Source organism: Prunus mume, linkage group LG7 (assembly GCF_029339155.1).
Source record: "Prunus mume cultivar Tortuosa linkage group LG7, ASM2933915v1, whole genome shotgun sequence".
In the NCBI taxonomy this organism is placed as follows: domain Eukaryota; kingdom Viridiplantae; phylum Streptophyta; class Magnoliopsida; order Rosales; family Rosaceae; genus Prunus; species Prunus mume.
Window position 1 is genome coordinate 1,087,641 of NC_142704.1, and position 19,325 is coordinate 1,106,965.

At 39.4% G+C, this 19,325-nt stretch overlaps 1 pseudogene; it reads left to right on the forward strand.

Annotated features, from left to right (window-relative positions):
• The first annotated feature begins 1,298 nt into the window (after positions 1–1,298).
• On the forward strand, positions 1,299–18,103 carry LOC148915177 (sugar carrier protein C-like; annotated as a pseudogene).
• The last annotated feature ends 1,222 nt before the right edge of the window (positions 18,104–19,325 follow it).

Here is a 19,325-nt window from a genome sequence, read left to right on the forward strand (position 1 = left end):
GAATCGGTTGATGTCGAATCGTGGAGTGGCGTCTCATTCATCACAACCGGCGGACCGGTGGGAATAATTTTGAATCTCGAACAATCCTTCACAATTTCCCAACAATGGAAATGCACGAAACTTTTTTTGCCTTGCCCCATGGCACCGAACCACATTTGTGCTTGTATCATCTATTAAAAATAAATAATTGGAAGTGCAAGAAACAAAAATTATTATGCAAGAAAATATAAACTATTTTGAAATGCAAAAATAAAATTGATTATGCAAGAAAATATAGACAAATTAAAGGTGCACCAAGAAAAAAAAATTATGCAAGAAAAACAAATAGAATATGCAATAAAAAAAAAGTGACATTGAATTGATTAAAATGGCAGTTATAAATATTTTACCTCATCGGTCAAATTTTGACCGCTTTGAATGTTCGCCTTTGCTTTTGTCAAGGCATTTCTCCATTTCCCTAACTCTTTATTTAGAAGTTTCCATCTACTAGACAATGCCATTTCGGTCCGAATAGAACCCGATCTTTGACAAAATTCTCCATGAATTTTGCTCCACATGTGATGAAACTTCATCTCATTGCTCGTGATAGGGTCATGACTAATGTTCACCCAAGATTGACACAACGCAATATCTTCATTCGTTGACCACGAGCCTCCGACTTCAACAGAAAATGCCATTCGTTTTTTTTATACAAATGGAAAGTAGTAGAAAAATATGAGTGGAGAGTAAAAAATATTGGAAGGAGAAGAGTTTGTATGGAGAATTGGTGTGGAAGTGAAAAATGTGAGTGGAGATAAAAAAATATTGAAATGAGAAAAGTTTGTATGAAGAATTGGTGTGGAAAGTGAATAATGTGAGTGGAGAGTAAAAAATATTGGATGGAGAAGAAATGGTATGAAGATTTAGTGTGGAAAGTAAATAAAATGGTTAGGTATTTATAGAGAAAAAATACAGAATTTTTGGGTATTTTTTAAAAAATTTCAGAATTTTTTCGATTTTTTTTGCAATTTTTAGCCAAAAAGCGAGGACCGTCAGTTCTGAAAAATCCATCCAAGCGCCTGTCGCGCCGCGTGGCAAGCGCCCATTGAGGTGTCATTGGTGGCGTCGGTGGCCGGCGTCGCGTTGGCCTTGACGCCAAGAAGTCAAATTTTTTACCGTTGGCAGAGTGTAATTCACGGGCCAGCGGTAAAAATTGACCGTCTTGTTTGGCGTCGGCGTGGCGCCAGCGTAACGTCCTGTTTCGAGCTTCAGCAGAGCAAGACTTGCCCTTGGGCTTCCTCGGGCTCGTGGGACCCACCATGAAACCGCTCACGGGCCCTGCGCTGGAGCCATCTCGGGCTCACCCTGGCAGCCTTTCACCCAATTTGGGTTAGGCGCTGGACATGCTCTTACACGTGGTCTCCTCTTGATAAAGTTCTATGCAAGAATTTTTTGTGCTTTTGGAGCCTTGAAGTTGAAGATATAAATAAAAAAAATACTTTGTGAAAATTAGAATATAAATTTTTTGAACAATTAGTGTTACAAGTTGCAACAAGCTGCGTCCGACAGCTGCTCTCTGTCACACAGCAAAACTAGTCACACTCATAGGCTGTGGTTGGTGCGTTTCTGTTGTGGAAGTCCTTGTCAAATCAAGGGAGAAAAACCTTTTTTTCTCGTGGACTTTGGACATAAAGCTATTCTTGGATTATGGGTGTTGGAGTTTCCAAAGCAGAAGTTGAAGTTTCAAACCCAAATTCCATTTTGAGTGTACGCTAGCAAGATATAAAGATCACGCCAGTGAAAGGTGAGGGTCTTTTCTTGATTGGTTTCGAGCTTTGCCAAAAAGCTGAAATGTTTACGAGTTCTTTTAATTTTCAAGCCCAAGTTTTTTTTAAAGTTTTTGCATGAGTTTAATTTTTCTTCTAGGCTAAGAAATTAAGTGATTTTGCTTTTGAGTGTTTGGTTTGGAAAGTACTTTTGAAACTGTTTCATTGGCCTTGCTGCTGAAGTGAAACGTACTTTAATTTCTAGAATTACCATGCACTGTTTATAAGAATATACATAACATCGAATTGATTTGGTGATTATGCAGGCGGTGTGACATCCATGGACTCTTTCTTGAAACAGTTTTTTCCAGCGGTTTACCAGAAAGAGTCTTCGATCAAGCCTTCCGATGATCAGTACTGCAAATTTGATAGCCATACACTTACACTTTTCACATCTTCGCTATATTTGGCTGCTCTGGTTGCATGCGTTTTTGCATCAACTATAACCAGAGTGTGTGGTCGCAGGCTCACAATGATCTTGGGTGGAGTTCTTTTCTTGGCTGGTGCCTTGGTCAATGCCTTTGCTAATGCTGTTTGGATGCTTTATGTTGGTCGTCTTCTTCTTGGTTTTGGTATTGGATGTGCCAATCAGGTACCCATGATTATGATTTTCTTTTTTGATACATAGATTGTACTTTAAGAATTTTAGGTTATTTGCACTTCCAGTTTGTTATTTCGCGTACTTTTACAAATTCTAATTCCTTTTTTCTAATATTCTTTTTGAGTAGTCTGTGCCGATCTATGTCTCTGAAACAGCCCCATCTAAATACCGTGGTGCTCTCAACATGATGTTCCAATTGTCGATCACAATTGGAATCCTTGCTGCTGGTGTGCTTAACTATTTCTTTGCCAAGATCAAAGGCGGTGGGGGATGGCGTTTGAGTTTGGGAGGTGCTGCAGTCCCTGCCATTATAATCATAGTTGGAGCATTGTTTTTACCTGATACACCAAACTCCTTGGTCGAGCGTGGCAAGCATGAGGAAGCCAACGCTCAGCTTCTTAAGCTCAGAGGAGTTCCTAATGTTGATGAGGAGTTTAATGACCTAGTTGCAGCCAGTGAAGCATCCAAGTTGGTAAAACATGTTAGAATTCTTAGTTTGTATATGTATTTTCAGATTAGGAAGAGATGTATTTTCTGGAGATTTCAGCTAGAGAGAATGAAGAGAAATGAGGAAGGCACTGTTCTATTGAATTCTTACAATCTGCAGCTTACATAGTGTGTCTGACAGAGAGAGAAATGTGATTCTCTTCTAACAGAATTACAACTGTCACCCTATTAGGTGCTTACACGTGTCATACCAAATCTAAGCTAGAGAATCCACCTAGACTATGATCTAATGGTTCTCATTACATCATTTAAAATAGACAGAACAGAAAATAGAAAATGACTTCGCCTAAGAAATCAGGCAGAACATGACTTCTGCTCTAAGAAATCAGGCAGAACAGGATTATATTTCAACACTCCCTTCTAATCCTTTAGCTGATTTCACTCCAAGCAAGCTTCTCAACCTCACAAACCGATCCTTAGGCAGAGCCTTAGTCAAAATGTCTGCTATCGATCTTCTGTCTTGCAGTACACCAGTTCGATTTCTTTTGCTTGAATGGCTTCCCTTATAAAATGAAATTTCCTGCTGATGTGTCTTGTCTTTTGGTGATGAACTGGATTCCTTGCCATTGCAATTGCAGAGGTGTTGTCACATAGAATTGGAGTCCCTTCTACCTGTTCTTCACCAAAATCTTCAAGCACAAATCTGAGCCACTTAGCTTGTGAAGTTGCTTCTGCGGCGCTCACATACTCAGCTTTGTAGATAAAGCAAGCTGTGTTTTGCTTGATGGAAGCCCAGAGAACATGCAGGCCTAGTGTGAAGGCATATCTGAGTGCTCCTCATATCATCCTCACTCCCAGCCCGATCCTTTGTCACAATACCCAATTAGAGTAGCTGTTTTCCCCTTTGCAAACTCAATTCCAAAATCTAATGTGCCTTGTATGTATCTCAGCACCCTTTTAGCAGTTCCCATGTGTTTCTTTGAGGGATTGTGCATAAACCTAGCAAGCAAGCTAGATGCAAACATGACATCTGGTCTTGTGGCAGTCAGATAAAGCAGACTCCCTACAATCTGTCTGAATTCATTTTCATCTGCTGCTTCACTTCCATCTTCTCTACACAATTTCTCATTCACCACTAATGGAATTGCCACTGACTTGCAGTCTCTCATTCCAAACTTCTCAAGAATTTTCATGGCATATTTCTTTTGATGAATGAAAATATGCTTATCAGTTTGTTCCACTCCCATGCCAAGAAAATGGTGCAACATACCCAAGTCTGTCATCTCATAGTGTTGCATCATATCTTGTTTAAACTCTTCAAGCATTTTAGGACAGACTTCCAGTATATATAATGTCATCTACATAGAGTGAGACAATGATAATACCTGAGGTGTCACTTGTTTTGATATAGAGAGTAGCTTCACTTAAGCTCTTCTTAAAACCTGCAGTGTTGAAATAGGCATCTATTTCATCATACCAGGCCCTTGGGGCTTGTTTCAGTCCATATAGAGCCTTGTTCAACCTGTACACCTTGGTTTCCTTGCTCTCTTGAACATATCCTTGAGGTTGTTCAACATAAACTTCCTCCTTTAGAATGCCATTGAGAAAGGCAGACTTCACATCCAGTTGAAATAGGTTCCATTCCTTTTGTGCTGCAAGGGCTATCAAGGTTCTGATGGTGTCAAGTCTTGCCACAGGGGCAAATGTCTCATTATAGTCGATTCCAGGCTTCTGTGAATAGCCTTTAGCCACAAGCCTAGCTTTATTCTTCTGCACAGTACCATCTAGGTTCAGTTTGACCTTGTAGACCCACTTAACACCAATTACTGGTTTGTCAAATGGCCTGTCAACTAATTTCCATGTATTGTTCTTCTTAATCATCTCGAATTCAGCCTCCATTGCACTTCTCCATGATTCATCCAAATCTGCTTCTTCAAAGCTGTCAGGTTCTACAATGCACATGTTGCATTGTGTCATGATGTCATTAATACTCCTCCACTTGTGAGGTGTGTGATCAACCCTTTGAGTCTCATCAAGCATTTCTTCCCCTTGAGGTGCAATTTCTTCTTCCATCTGCATTTGAGTATCCAAAAACTGAGATTGTTCATCTAATACCTTCTGTTCAGTTTCTGCAGTACCTTGATTTCCATCTGGCATAGGCATTCTCACATCTGCATTGCTAGGATTCTCCCATGTCCATGAGGCTTCTTCATCAAAATAGACATCCCTAGACAAGATAATCTTTCTAGCCTTAGGATCATACAGTCTATAGCCTTTTTCACACAATCCATAGCCCACAAAAATGCATTTGTGACTGTTTTCTTCCAACTTGTGTCTCAAAACAGAAGGAATAAGCACATGACATAGGCATCCAAACACTTTCAAGTGTGCAATACCTGGCTTTCTTCCTGTGAAGGCCTCAAATGGTGTCATTTTCTTAAGAGACTTAGAAGGACACCTGTTGAGAAGATAGGCTGCTGTATGAACACTTCTGCCCAAAACTCATATGGAAGTCTCTTTTCATGTAGCATAGACTTTGCCATCTCAATTACAGTCCTGTTCTTCCTCTCAACAACTCCATTTTGTTGAGGGGAATATCTCTGATCATTGCCTTTGTATTCCAGCCTCACTGCAGTATGCAAGAAATTCATTTGACATGAATTCTCCACCTCTGTCACTTCTAAGTGATTTCACCTTGTGTCCACTCTGCAATTCTGTCATTGCTTTGAACTTCTTGAAACATTCAAAAGCATTGGATTTATTTCTGAGAAGATAAACCCAAGCCATTCTTGTATAGTCATCAATGAATAACATGAAATATCTGTTTTCTGACATTGATGCAATCTGCATAGGACCACAGATGTCAGTGTGGACTAATTCAAGTGGAAACTGAGCTCTCCAAGTAGATTCTGCGAGGAAATGAGTCTCTGTGCTTTGCTTTCCCGGCTTGCAGCCTTCACAAACTGCAAAATCCTTCTCCGGACTAGGCAGTCCATGAACCATGTCTTGATTTGCGGCATCGATGCTTTGATCATTAAGATGGCCCGACCTTTTATGCCAAGTCTGCAAACTGTGAGTCACACTTGCTCTCAGCACCAACTGAGTAGCAGGTACCATTGTGAGAGAAACACCTATTGATAGTCATTGGAACCTTAGCTATAGGATTTTGCAGTAACCAATCATCAAAAATCTTGTCACCATTCCCTTTCCAAATACTAAACAATACCCATGTTCCATCATCGACCAACACTGAGCAAGTTCTCTTCTAAACCAGGCACCAACATCACTTCTTGAATGTGTTTTCTGCCTGTCTTGGTTTCTATCACAAGTGTGCCTTTTCCTACAACAGGCTGTCTCTCGGTCCCCATTTTCACCTTGGAAGTTACATCCCTTGAATATCTATCAATAGCCTTTCATCTCCAGTCATGTAGTTCTGCAACCACTGTCCACATACCAAGAATTGTTCAATTTCACATCATCACGGCATTGCATGCATAAAACAATGTTCGATTACTTGGCTGATTGGCATAATTCACCTTCTGCACAGGTTGATTTTCATGGCAATTTCTAACCATGTGACCAAACTTTCCACATCCTCTGCATTTTGGTTTTCCTTCAAACCGGCACTTACCATAGTGCAGTTTTTCACAGTGCTTGCAAGGTGTTTTAGTTCCATCATTTGATGCATTTGGTTTGGGATTAGAATTGGACTTGTTATTCCAATTCTTCCCATTTCCCTTCCAGTTCCTCTGAGACTTGTTACCTCCAGAAGAACTTCCATTCTTAGAGCTTTTACTCTCTATGTTCAGGCTAGTAAAAGCCTTTTCTGTGGAATTTTCAGTGTGCCTATCCAACCTGAGCTCAAAGTTCTTGAGAGACGCAACCACTTCTTGAATTTCAAGAGTGTCAAGATCCTTTGAATGCTCAATCACAGAACATATAGAGTCATAAGATCTAGGCAAGCTAATAAGTAATTTCTGCACAACTCTTTCTCTTGGTAACTCTTCACCATAACTTTTCATTTGATTAATTAGATCAAATAGTTTAGCAACATAACTAGAGAATGACTCACTATCCTTCATACGAGTGTATTCAAACTCTCTACGTAAGCCTTGTAGCTTCACACTTCGTACCTGTTTATCGCCTCTAAACTCCTGCTTCAGAATATCCCATGCACCTTTTGAGGTTTCTTCATTCACTATTCTGGGAAAAATTTGGTCTGAGACTGCACCTTGGATCAGTCCAAGTGCACGAGCATCTTTCATCAAAATCTCAGCCGTTATAGACTTCTCTTCTTCAGCAGCTTTAGATCCTTCTTCCTTTCCTTTTTTTTTCTTTGGATCTGAAGCATCAAAACCATTTTCAACCAAATCCCACAGTCCATGAGATTTCAGAATGGTCTTCATTCGAATGCTCCAAAACTCATAGTTTTCTCCATTGAAAAGCGGTGTCTGGCTCGAGAAGAGCTTGATCCTGCCATGTTAGACATCAGACGCGACTAGAAAAGCTTAGTGAAATTTTGAGTGAGCTCAACGTCATTGAGCCAAACACCAGCTCGATCTTCACAGATTCACGCCCAACAAACAATCGAACCTGGCTCTGAGGCCATGTTAGAATTCTTAGTTTGTATATGTATTTTCAGATTAGGAAGAGATGTATTTTGGAGATTTGACTAGAGAGAATGAAGAGAAATGAGGAAGGCACTGTTCTATTGAATTCTTACAATCTGCAGCTTACATAGTGTGTCGATGAGAGAGAAATGTGATTCTCTTCTAACAGAATTACAACTGTCACCCTATTAGGTGCTTACACGTGTCATACCAAATCTAAGCTAGAGAATCCACCTAGACTATGATCTAATGGTTCTCATTACATCATTTAAAATAGACAGAACAGAAAATAGAAAATGACTTCGCCTAAGAAATCAGCAGAACATGACTTCGCTCTAAGAAATCAGCAGAACAGGATTATATTTCAACAAAACACCCATGGGTTAGCTTGTTGAGCAGGAAATATAGACCCCAGACTTGTGTTTGCAATCGGCATCCCCGCCTTCCAGCAACTCACCGGCATGAACGTGATCACGTTTATGCTCCTGTGTTGTTCAAAACAATGGGGTTTGGAAGCGAGTGCTTCTCTCATGTCACCGCTGTCATCACCAATCTGGTTAATGCTTTAGCTACATTTGTCTCAATTCTCACTGTTGATAAGGTTGGAAGGAGGAACCTTTTCTTACAGGGTGGTTGCCAAATGCTCCTCATGCAGGTATGTTAAAGGGTACAAGTTCCTTTTTTATTTCCCTATTTGTTTTATTTTCTTCTATTTTTATGTTTTACTTCTTCAATTTCATAAAAAAAAAATCACAATTTCATGGTTTTTTTTTTTTTTTTTTCCTTTTGTTGGCATTTTAGGTGGTGTTGGAATTGCTATGGTGTTAAATTTGGGGTTAGCGGCAACCCGGAAAGTTGACACTAGGGTTTGCTGTTCCCTTGGTGCTCTTGATCTGTGTTTACGTTGCTGGATTTGCCTGGTCATGGGGACCTCTAGGATGGTTGGTGCCCAGTGAAATTTTCCCACTTGAAGTAAGGTCTGCTGCTCAGGCCATCAATGTCTCCGTCAACATGATCTTCACCTTTGCTATAGCCCAAGTCTTCACAGCCATGCTCTGCCACATGAAGTTTGGCTTGTTCTTCTTCTTCTCAGTCTGTGTGGTGGTGATGAGCATTTTTATCTACAAATTGTTGCCCGAAACGAAAGGAGTTCCAATTGAAGAAATGCACACTGTGTGGGAGAATCATCCATTTTGGAGGAAATATGTGGTTAAAGATGAAGGCATTGCCATGGGCAAGGGCAAGGCGGACAGAGTGCCTAAAGTTTGTTTTTGTTTTAGATTTTCTCTATGTTTTATAAATTTTTGTAAACTTTTTAGGTTTAATTTCGGTCTGGAAAATTTTGTTGGATATTGGATTTCTTTTTTGATGTGTCTGATTGGATTAAGCTTATTTATTTTAAAATTGATTTATCTTCAAATTGTCAATTGTGCCCTAGATGCCCAAACTTATATTAGGCTTATGCATTGTGTACCCGACGGCCCAATTTATATCAACCACTTGAATGATAGATTCAAATCTTCATATTTTGATAATCATGAATATTATTAGAGGTGTTAACTTTATCTCCAACTAATGTTATCCCAATTGATCATATGTGATAATATTTCATTGGTTCATATATATCTAGTTGTTTTGACGAAAAGTTTCATCGCTCAAAAACAGTTTGCGCGACGAAAAAAATAAATCGTTGCGCAAACCAAGCAGAAAAAACGCGGGCCAACTTTTATTGGCGCGAAACAATTGCGCGACGAGAACTATTGTCCCGTAAAACACATAGTGCGATGAAAAATAGATACGTCGCGCAATGTGAGAAAGGAAATTTTTATGTGGCGCCAAAATCTTGCGCGACGAATATATTCGTTGCAAAAGGAAATTTTGCGCGACAAGAGAGATTTTCCGTCTCGCAAAAAAAACACTGGAATTATTTTTTGGCACCAAAATCGCGCGACCAATGGACCTTTTTGTCGCGTAAAATTAGATGTCGGCTGCTTGTTGCGCAACGGGATTTTGATTTTGCGCGATGCGTTTTGTCGTTTGCGCGATGCAAACTTATGCGATGGAAAAGTTTCTGTCGTCCCGCTAAAGTTGGATGTCGGCTCATACTTGCGCGATGAAATTTTGAATTTGCGCGACGAAAGTTGGAGTTTTGCGCAACAAAATATGTTCTTTGCGCGACGAGTTATCTTTTTCGCGCAAAGGTTAGTCTTCTTCAAATCTGAGTTTTGCCATGGCGAGGGCAGGCGAGAATTTCTGCCTCTACTGCTGCCGCTTCCTCTACTGCTCCTCCTAGGAATTCACTACAATTAGTAGGTGAGTATATTGTGTCATTAGTTTGCGTGTATTCATGTAAAATCATACTAATGCTATTAATTTCGTTCTCTGTAGAGATATTTGGTGTGATTAGCAGTTGGTGGAGAACAATTGAGAATGTATTTTATTTGTTTTATATTTGAATAATTTAAATTAATTACATTGTGTTAAACTTAGGTTGTTATGTTATTTTTTGTGGTTAAATTGTGTGTGACTGAGCACAATGTGTTGTAATGTACGAAGTTAATTGAAATTAACTTCATACATATTTTTTTAATTTTTAATTAAACTTAGTTTCCCTTTTGAGAGTAGTTGGATTTTGTGCATGGATGCGTAATACATGACTGCGATCCAATTATTTCTTGAATTGTCTTATTATTTAGACAGTTTGGGAATGCATAGGAATGTCACGTAATTTATGGCTACAGGATTAGGTTTCGGTTGTGGTGATTTCGGTGTCATCTTTATCGTTCTTCAAGTGGTACGTAGGTATTTTGTACTTACGGTACACCTCAAGAACTGTATCGAGATGCTACCGGAATTTATCCACATCGAAATCTAATCTCATGGAGCTGTAAATTACGTGACATGACTATGCATTCCCGAATGGGATAGGATTCTTACTGGAGGCATAATGAGAGGCCTTATGATTGCGTATGAAGTGGTTGTGATTGTTGTATTTTGATTGTGGTTCCAGGAATTATGAACAGGAGGTGGATACAGAATCCGAATAGATGCGCAGAGGAATACTTGGATGGAATCGATGATTTTGTTGACTTTGCATGTATACATAACCCGGGTGCAACTAGAATTCGATGTCCGTGTAGGAGGTGTAACAACACGTTGTGGAGACAATTGAAAATGTCCGATTTCATTTAGTAAGAAGTGGAATGATCGAGACATATAGCACTTGGAACCATCACAGGGAACAATTAGACAAAGCTTCCTCTTCAAGGGCCACAAAAGTGGACAATGTTGAACCTATTTTGGATCATAATGAACAAGTCATGGATATTATAAACGATGCTTTTCCATTTGCAACATCAATCAAGAAGAGGAAGATGACATGCATACACCAATAGACAATGCGGAGTTCGAACAGTATGAAAAACTGTTAAAAAATGCCAACCAAGAGTTATACCCGGGGTGGGATAGTTTTTCCGTTCTTACGGTCATTATGGAACTAATGCATGGAAAAATAAAGTATCGTATGTCGAATCAGTGTTTCGATTACTTTTTAGGCCTTTTCAAGATAGTGCTTCCGACGAACAATTGTTTGCCAAAAGACCATAGACACGCGCAGAAGGTCTTGAATGGCCTTAGATTGGGTCATGAAAAAATTCACGCATGCAAAAACAATTGCATGTTATTCTACAAAGAGTATGAAAAATTGGATACATGTCATATATGTAATGAGTCGAGGTTCAAAATGACTTCTTAGAATAGAATGACAAAGATCCCACAAAAAGTTATGCGTTATCTGCCCCTGAAACCTAGGCTGCAGCGATTGTATATGTCGACGCATACTGCCACAGACATGAGATGACATAAGGAAAACGGGCAGACAACGATGTGATGCGACATCCTGCAGATGATGAGGCATGGAAAGAGTTCGATCGAACGTCCCTCGAGTTTGCTGCTGATTTCCGAAATGTTAGATTGGGACTTGCCACTAACGGATTCAATCTATACGGGTTTTAAACCAACACCACAGCACTTGACCAATTTTTGTATTCCCATATAATTTGCCGCCTTGGAAATGCATGAAAAAAGAATACATGATGATGACTGTTTTGATAACTGAGGATCCTAGCATGTCAATCGATGTGTACTTAAGGCCGTTGGTTGATGAGTTGAAGGATTTACGGACAAACGATGTGCGCACGTTCGATAAATCGACTGGGAAGATGTTCACTTTGCGGGCAGCAGTTATGTGGACGGTGAATGATTTTCCCGCATATGCAATAGTTTCTGGATGGAGCACGAAGGGTTAAATGGCATGCCCTGTATGTAAGGAAGATGTAACTTCTAGTTGGCATGCTAGAAAATTTTGTTATCTTGGTCATCAGAGATGGTTGTCATGAGACCATAAGTGGCCGACAAAGGATAAAGCGTTCGACGGGAACACAGAGCGTTGCCTCAGACCGAGGGAATGGTCCGGTGATGAGATCTTGGAACAGCTTAACCGTTTTGATTTTGCTCCGTTCAGAAAAACAGTTAGTCGGCTCAGACCTTCTACACATTTGAACTGGATGCACAAGTCTATGTTTTTTGAGCTCCCATATTGGTCAAAACTAAAATTGAGGCATAATCTTGACGTTATGCATGTTTGAGAAAAATGTGTTTGACACATTGATGGGCACGATTCTAGATATCGAGGGCAAGACAAAGGATGCGATCAAAGCGCGTCTTGATTTGGAAAGAATGGGCATACGAAGGGGTTTATGGATGAATTGGATGCTTCTAATATTGCGCGTTGCGTAAATGTTGACAGGGGTAAATTTGTTGGACTAAAGAGCCATGACTGTCATGTGTTTATGCAATGCCTACTTCCTGTGTGTATTCGACACCTATTACTGGAAGATGTAGTGAAACCAATCATGTTGTTATCCAGATTTTTTTCACAACTCACGGCGAAAACATTGCGAAAGACAGACATTAATCAGTTGCGGCATGACATTGTCCAAGTCTTATGCAAGTTTGAGATGATATTCCCTCTAGCTTTCTTTACAAGTATGATCCACGTGATAGTTCACTTGCCAGAAGAGGCATTGCTTGCTGGTCCTATCAACTATCGTTCGATGTATCCAATAGAAAGGTACGTTTGTTCCTCATCATTTGTTTATGTATCATTATCTCACGCTTGCTAATTTGAATCGAATCGTTTTATTTTTGCAGGCTTCCTGGCGAGCTAAAATATACTATACGCAACAGGGTGAAGCTCGAAGGATCAATTATAGAGGCATGGATTCAATATGAGTCGCTTACTTTCTGTGGAATGTATTTAAAAGATGTCGAGACGGCTTTCAATCGTCCTCAGCGCAATAATGACGGAGGTGTGAGAAATGAGAAACTTTTGTTTTTGCCCAAAGCGCACGACCCTTTGAAGATCCTGCACGAGGAGAGTCGTTTTCCAAAAATGATATGAAGGTAGCGCATTGGTTTGTACTCAACAATTGTGATGAGATAATGGCATACTTAGATGAGCATGAGGAGATGATGAAGCGAGAACATCCATCACATTTGTATGCCAAGAAACACCTGAATTGTTTCCACAATGGTTTTTAGAATATGTAAGTTATAATTGTTTTTCACATATATATTCTACTATTTAATATTCTCAAACTAACAAACTCTGTTTTGTACAATATTTTAGGTGAATAAGTTGAAATCATCGAATTCCCCCACTTACAGTGAAGAGTTATATAACTTGGCGTTCGGGCCGATTCGGGCAGAATTATTCTTGGGTCGTCATGTTAATGGCATTAAGTTTTTGGGAACTGCACAAGATGACAAGTTGTGTACACAAAACAGCGGTGTCCATGTCCCAGGGGGAGGCGAAAGTACGGACATTGATTTCAATAGCAAACTTACAACTGTCGTGCAATTGCTTTACAAAGACCGATACCAAGTGATCATATTTAAGTGTCGATGGTTTGATACAAACCCAAGTAGGCAGGGAAGTGTTAAAATCGATCATGGCTTACTATCTATGAACATTAACAAAACTTGGTATGATGACGACCCTTACATTTTGGCAAACATGGCTACACAGGATTGTGTATCTAGATGACCCTAAAGCAGGAAGCGGTTGGAAAGTTGTTTAAAAAATGGATTAGAGGAATGTCTATGCTATACCAAAAATAGACCCAATCGACAACGTCGCTGACCAACGCGCAGAATCTTCAATGGAAAATGATGTAGAAACTCTTCGAGATACAAGTGTTATACAAGAACCATTTCAGATACAAGGAGTCTCTTGAAATATCGATTCAGTCAATTACAATTGGCCTCGGTGATCTTCCGCGCTACGATGTTGCAGTGGGGCACCACATTGACAATGATGTAGTTATAGAGGAGAAGGATTGGGAGACCGAAAGTGAAGATAGCAACGATAACGAAAGTTATTATACTTCAAATGATGAATAGTATAATTTATTTGCCACCTCCCATGTAAAACATACTCAATGTAATTTTTTGTAAGTTAATTATGTTTATGTAAAGCTTTTGCCAAATATGCGTATTTGAATATATATGTACCGCAGAATCTTCAAAAGAAAATGAGAAATTAAAATAAATTGGCCTACAAAAGAAATTGAGAAATTAAAACAAACTTTAACATTCCCTTAGTGAAATAGAAGAACAAAAATATGAAAATGAGAAACATGTAAAGCATAGTCAATGTAATTATTCTCCATTATAATTGAAACAAAAATAAAAAAATCTAATGCCATATTTTAAATTGTATAATCAGTATTTTTCCAAGTTCAACTTCAAAAAATTTCTAAATGTATGAATTGGATTATTTGTTTATTTTTGAGCAAAAAAAAAAATTATTTATTATAAAAAATTTTATAAAAAATTTAAAATTAAAAATAATAAATTAACATATTTTTGTGACGAAACGTGTACTAAATCGCACAAGAGGGCTTTCCGCGACCAAAGAATATAATTTGTCGCGCAAGATGTTCTACGCGACCACTAAATTTGCACCATCGCTCAAGGAACCTTCGCACGACAAACAGGGAGTCTTCATCGCACAAGAGATGTTTACGCGACAAATGCTTACGTCGTCACACAAAGATATATACATAAATATATAAATATAGACAATGTATATAATACATTATACTAAGTTACAATATACACTGTATATCTGTATATATATATATATATTCGTGTGTGTAGAAATAATGGCATATTTAAGGGAATTTATTAATACGATTTTATAAAATTTATATGTTGTACAATTATATAAATATATAATGTATATATAAATATGAAGGTTTTTTATTATATAAATATACATCTATGTGCATGCCATCTATATAATGTATGTGTGTACAAGGAGGAAATATATGTATATAGCAATACGTATATAAACATTATGCCTCATTGACATTGTGGTGAGTTTGTACAAGTTAATGTACTCTAACTTCATAATATACCGGCTATGTTGTCGATGAGTAATTAAGTCTTTGTTAAATTGAAAATGGTCAATTGTAATTCAAATCAGACCTTATGATCCACATTCTAATCATTTTTTAAAAATAATGGCAAGTAACATCCACTTTTTTTCCATTTAAAGGGGAATTTAGAAATATAATTTTAAACAATTTTGCGTGACGAAGCGAGAAAACTGTCATGCAAACTTTTGTGGTACGGAGCTAGCTGTAGCGCATATAATCTTTGCGACGAAAGTTAAAGCTGCGTCGCGCATAACGTCTTTATGCAACGAAGGAAGCTTCGTCGCATTATGGTATGACTGTGGCTTTAGGGTTTAGGGTTTAGGGTTTAGGATTCACGAAGGGTTTTCATTTTGCGCGACGGATAACTCGTCGTCGCGCAAGAGTCTGAAATTTGGAGCGTTTTGGCGTCCTTGTGCGACGGTTCGTGCTTAACCGTCTCGCAAGGGGCTAGAATTTTAGGGTCGTTTGGGGTCCTTGGCGGACGATTTGAACTAAAACGTCGCGCAAGTGGCTGGAATTTTTGGCGGCCTGCCATCCTTATGCGACGGTATTTGTTTTTTGTCGCGCAAGGGTCTGAAATTTTAGGGTTTAGGTTCATCGGCGACATGATTCTTTTTTGTCGCGCAAAGGGCTGAAATTTTTGGCGGCTTGACTTCCTTGCGCGATTGTTTTTCTTTTTGTCGTGCAAAGCGTCTGAAAATTTGGGCGGGGTGACGTTTTTGCGCGACGAATATTAATTTATCGTCGCGCAAGGGTCTGAAATTTTGATCATCGTGACGTTTTTGCGCGACGGTTTTATTTATTCGTCGCGCAAATGCCTGTAATTTTTTGAAAAACACGATAGACACTGGTTTGGTCTATCTCCTCCCCTCGTCTCCCTCTCTCTCCCGATTGCCCTGCCGCCATAACTCCCATGTCCTGCCAGTTAATAACCTACACCTAGCCCTTCGCCGACCACCCCTTGAAGCCCAGCCCTTCCGTCGCGCAACACCACTGAAATTGGCTCGATTTTAGCGATTGATTTCTCTCTCCTCGAGCCACGAAACCCGACGATTGAGGTATGCATTCTAGACTAAATTTTATGCTCTAGCTGATGGTTGGATGAGATTGTATGAATTTATTTGTTTTGGTATGTGAATTTGTAGAAAATAAATCGACCGGTTATTGATTTCAATTTCCGGCCATTTTTCGGGGTAGACCCAAGAACTAAAGTGGCTCCAATTGTTGTTTTGAGCCTAGGGTAGGAAACTTGGCCAGTAATTTTCTGAATTTTCCGGCGATCTTTATCGCTTTGGACTCCATGCGTTGCCAGTGCGTGTGTACTATAGCAGAGGGACGTTGTGTCCCACTGTGATCCCCTAGTTGTCACGAGCGCGTAGGTGTGTTCGGATATGAAATTAGTTACCGTTTCAGTGTCGAACGGATTTCGCCTATTGTGCAATTTTGAAGTTTAATGTGTTCGGACCATTGTATCGAACTAAAAATCACGTATGTTGTTCCGTGTATTTCTAGGATCGTATAGGATTCGATTGATTTTCGATCGGAGTCCCGGATACTTCGGAATCGCTATGTTAATAATTCTGATTTTTTTTTATATATTAATTGTTGAAATTTTTATTTTTATTTCATTACACATTAACCCAATTAGATTAACTATGTTACATGCTTTTAAAAAAAAATTTATTAAATGTTACATGTTTTTCCTTGGCCAAGATGTCAAACCTTATTCAAAGCCGTAAGGCGATGACCACGACAGAGTTCGCCTCCTTCGGTGAGCCTATTGCTATCACTTTGCTCCGGCACAGATAGAGCGGTTGCCTCATGATCCCCGGTCTCCCATGCCTCGGCGTCATCAGTCATCTGTGGCACAACCTCTTAGTGCCTGGACGTCGTCACCGCCCCCCCAGCATGAGTGACACAACATCGACCGATGGTACTGGTGCGTCGGGATCATAGCCAGGTAAAGATTGCCTTGAACTCCATATGTTGTTGTCCAACATTTTTGTATGATTAGTATTAACAATAAACTTTCTATTTCTTTACAGCCAAGAAGAACACTCTGGGACCTTGTCGTGGTTGAAGACGGCGAAGTCACCGAATGACCAACATCGTATTAGCGCATCGGATACGCGTGCAGCATTGGGTTGCACCAACGACTGAATTGCCTAGCTCTTTGGCCCACGACGTTGATCATGTCGTTCGGACCTATTGCCCTATGCAATAGAAGTCTTGGAAGGTCATGTCGGTATGTATCCTACCATTTAAATGTTTTTCTTTCAAACTTTCTATATTTCTATTACTTAATATATGTAATTAATAAATTGCAGACGAACTACAATTTAGAGGACCTCGATGACGAGTCGGTGGCGTACCTGCACCACCATTTCTAGTCATTTGATGATCCGCAGGTCGCTCTTCAAGAGGGTTGCCCGAAGGAGTGGAGGCGGGAGGATAGTTTGGGCATGACTTTGAGGTCATTTTAGAGTCGATTATGTGGTAAATTTTTTTTTTAAAATTCATTTCAATATTATTACACGTGTTTTTACTAATATTTATTTATTTATTTATATTTCATTTCAATTTCAACTAACACGTTTATTTTTTGTATAACAAAAGGCGGCGAAAGCAAATAAGGCAATAGGAACAAGAAGATGCTTCTCCACCATTTGGGTTCCAGGCCATTCTCATATAGGATGGAGGCACGGCGGCGGGTAACAAAGTTGTTTATATTAAATTTTTAATGTCATTAATATTTTTTTTTTCGTACTAACATTTTTCTTCTCTTGCTCAATTCAGGGGGGATCAAATTCCCGAAATCGCGTTTTGGCGATGTTTATGTTCGAGCTGGCAATGAGTTGGCGAAGTCCCTTCATGTAAGTATTATTATATTTTAATTTTTATCTTATGCACTCAAGTTTCATAATTACTATACGAATATTGTAATTAATATTTTATATTATGTCAAACAGCGACGATGGTGGAGAGGAGCAGATGGTTCTTCATAAATCCGCCTCTCAGCTTCCTCCTGACACTCCACTCGAGTCTGTGGATCCTCCACAAGATACGGGGTTTCAGATCTGCCAGAGACCTTGGATCAAACTCTCGAGAGGAGGCCAGGGACATATTGTCGCGGGATAGGGAATGCCGGTGGCGGGACACCTGTAGGCCCTTCATCGTCGCAGATCAAACCAAGTATTGCTTTGGTATCAAGGTGGCGAGTGAAGGCCCCTTCGCCTCTTATAGTACCCAAATGGCACAGATGTCACAGGTTCTAGCATCGATCGTTCGGTCCAGCGTTCCAACTCCATTGTTAGTCCCTTGTCCACCTCGACTCTATCCAGCCCGAGCATGGCCACGGACCTATGCCCTATTGATCATATCGGACTTGGAGCCGCATTTCCAAACGCAACGACATAGATTTCGGAACATTATTTTGATTATTTTTCATTATATTTGAAACATTTTTATTGTATTCTATATGTTTATATTTTTTTTTTTTCCTTGAAATTTGGTTTTCTAGATTTTTTTTATTAAAAAAATATCCTACTTTTTTTTTAACAAACTATTAAAAAAATATATATTTAATTAGATAATATGTATCATTTTGCGCAACGAAAAATTGTCGTCGCGCCAATTGCAATCTGAAAATATATTTTGCGCAACGAATGTAATCTTCATCGCACATTCGTCGTCCAAATGTTTGCGACACACAGATGTCTCTCGTCCCAACAAAACGCGAGATGAAACATTTGTCGTCGCGCAAAGATTCGTGCGATTACAAAATCTTCGTCGCGCACACATTTGACACACGAAGGATTCTCTCGTCCCGAATTTTCTGCACGACAATTTTGTCAGTCGCGCAAGGATTAGCTCGACGACAAATTTATTGTCGCGCAAGGGTTGGAGAGACGTACGTACGGTGTGTGCGACAAATTTTTCCCCGTCGCTATTTTCGCGTGACCAATGAACAGTATTTGTCGCACAAACGCTTTCTTTATGACCTTTGCGCGACGGAATGTGTGCGACAAGATTTTTGTCGCTCATTTAGTTGCGCGACCAGATTGCTCTTTGCGCGACAAAAATTTGTTCGTCGCGCAATCTGTAAAATGTAGTAGTGTAATCCCACTGCATTGGACTCTTGCCTGGTTGTATCTGGTGCTTTATTTGCGCCCTGGTTTAATCAATTTACCAATTCTTCCACCCCAAAAAAAAAAAAAAGGTTTAGGAACTAATACATTTATTTTTGGAGCGCAAAGGATCAAACGAGGAGTTTGTAATAGTATCACCCACATGACTTATAGGATATAACTAGTGTTGCTATATACTGGGAGGCTGAGGCTGCAGTTCCAATCTAGTTGGT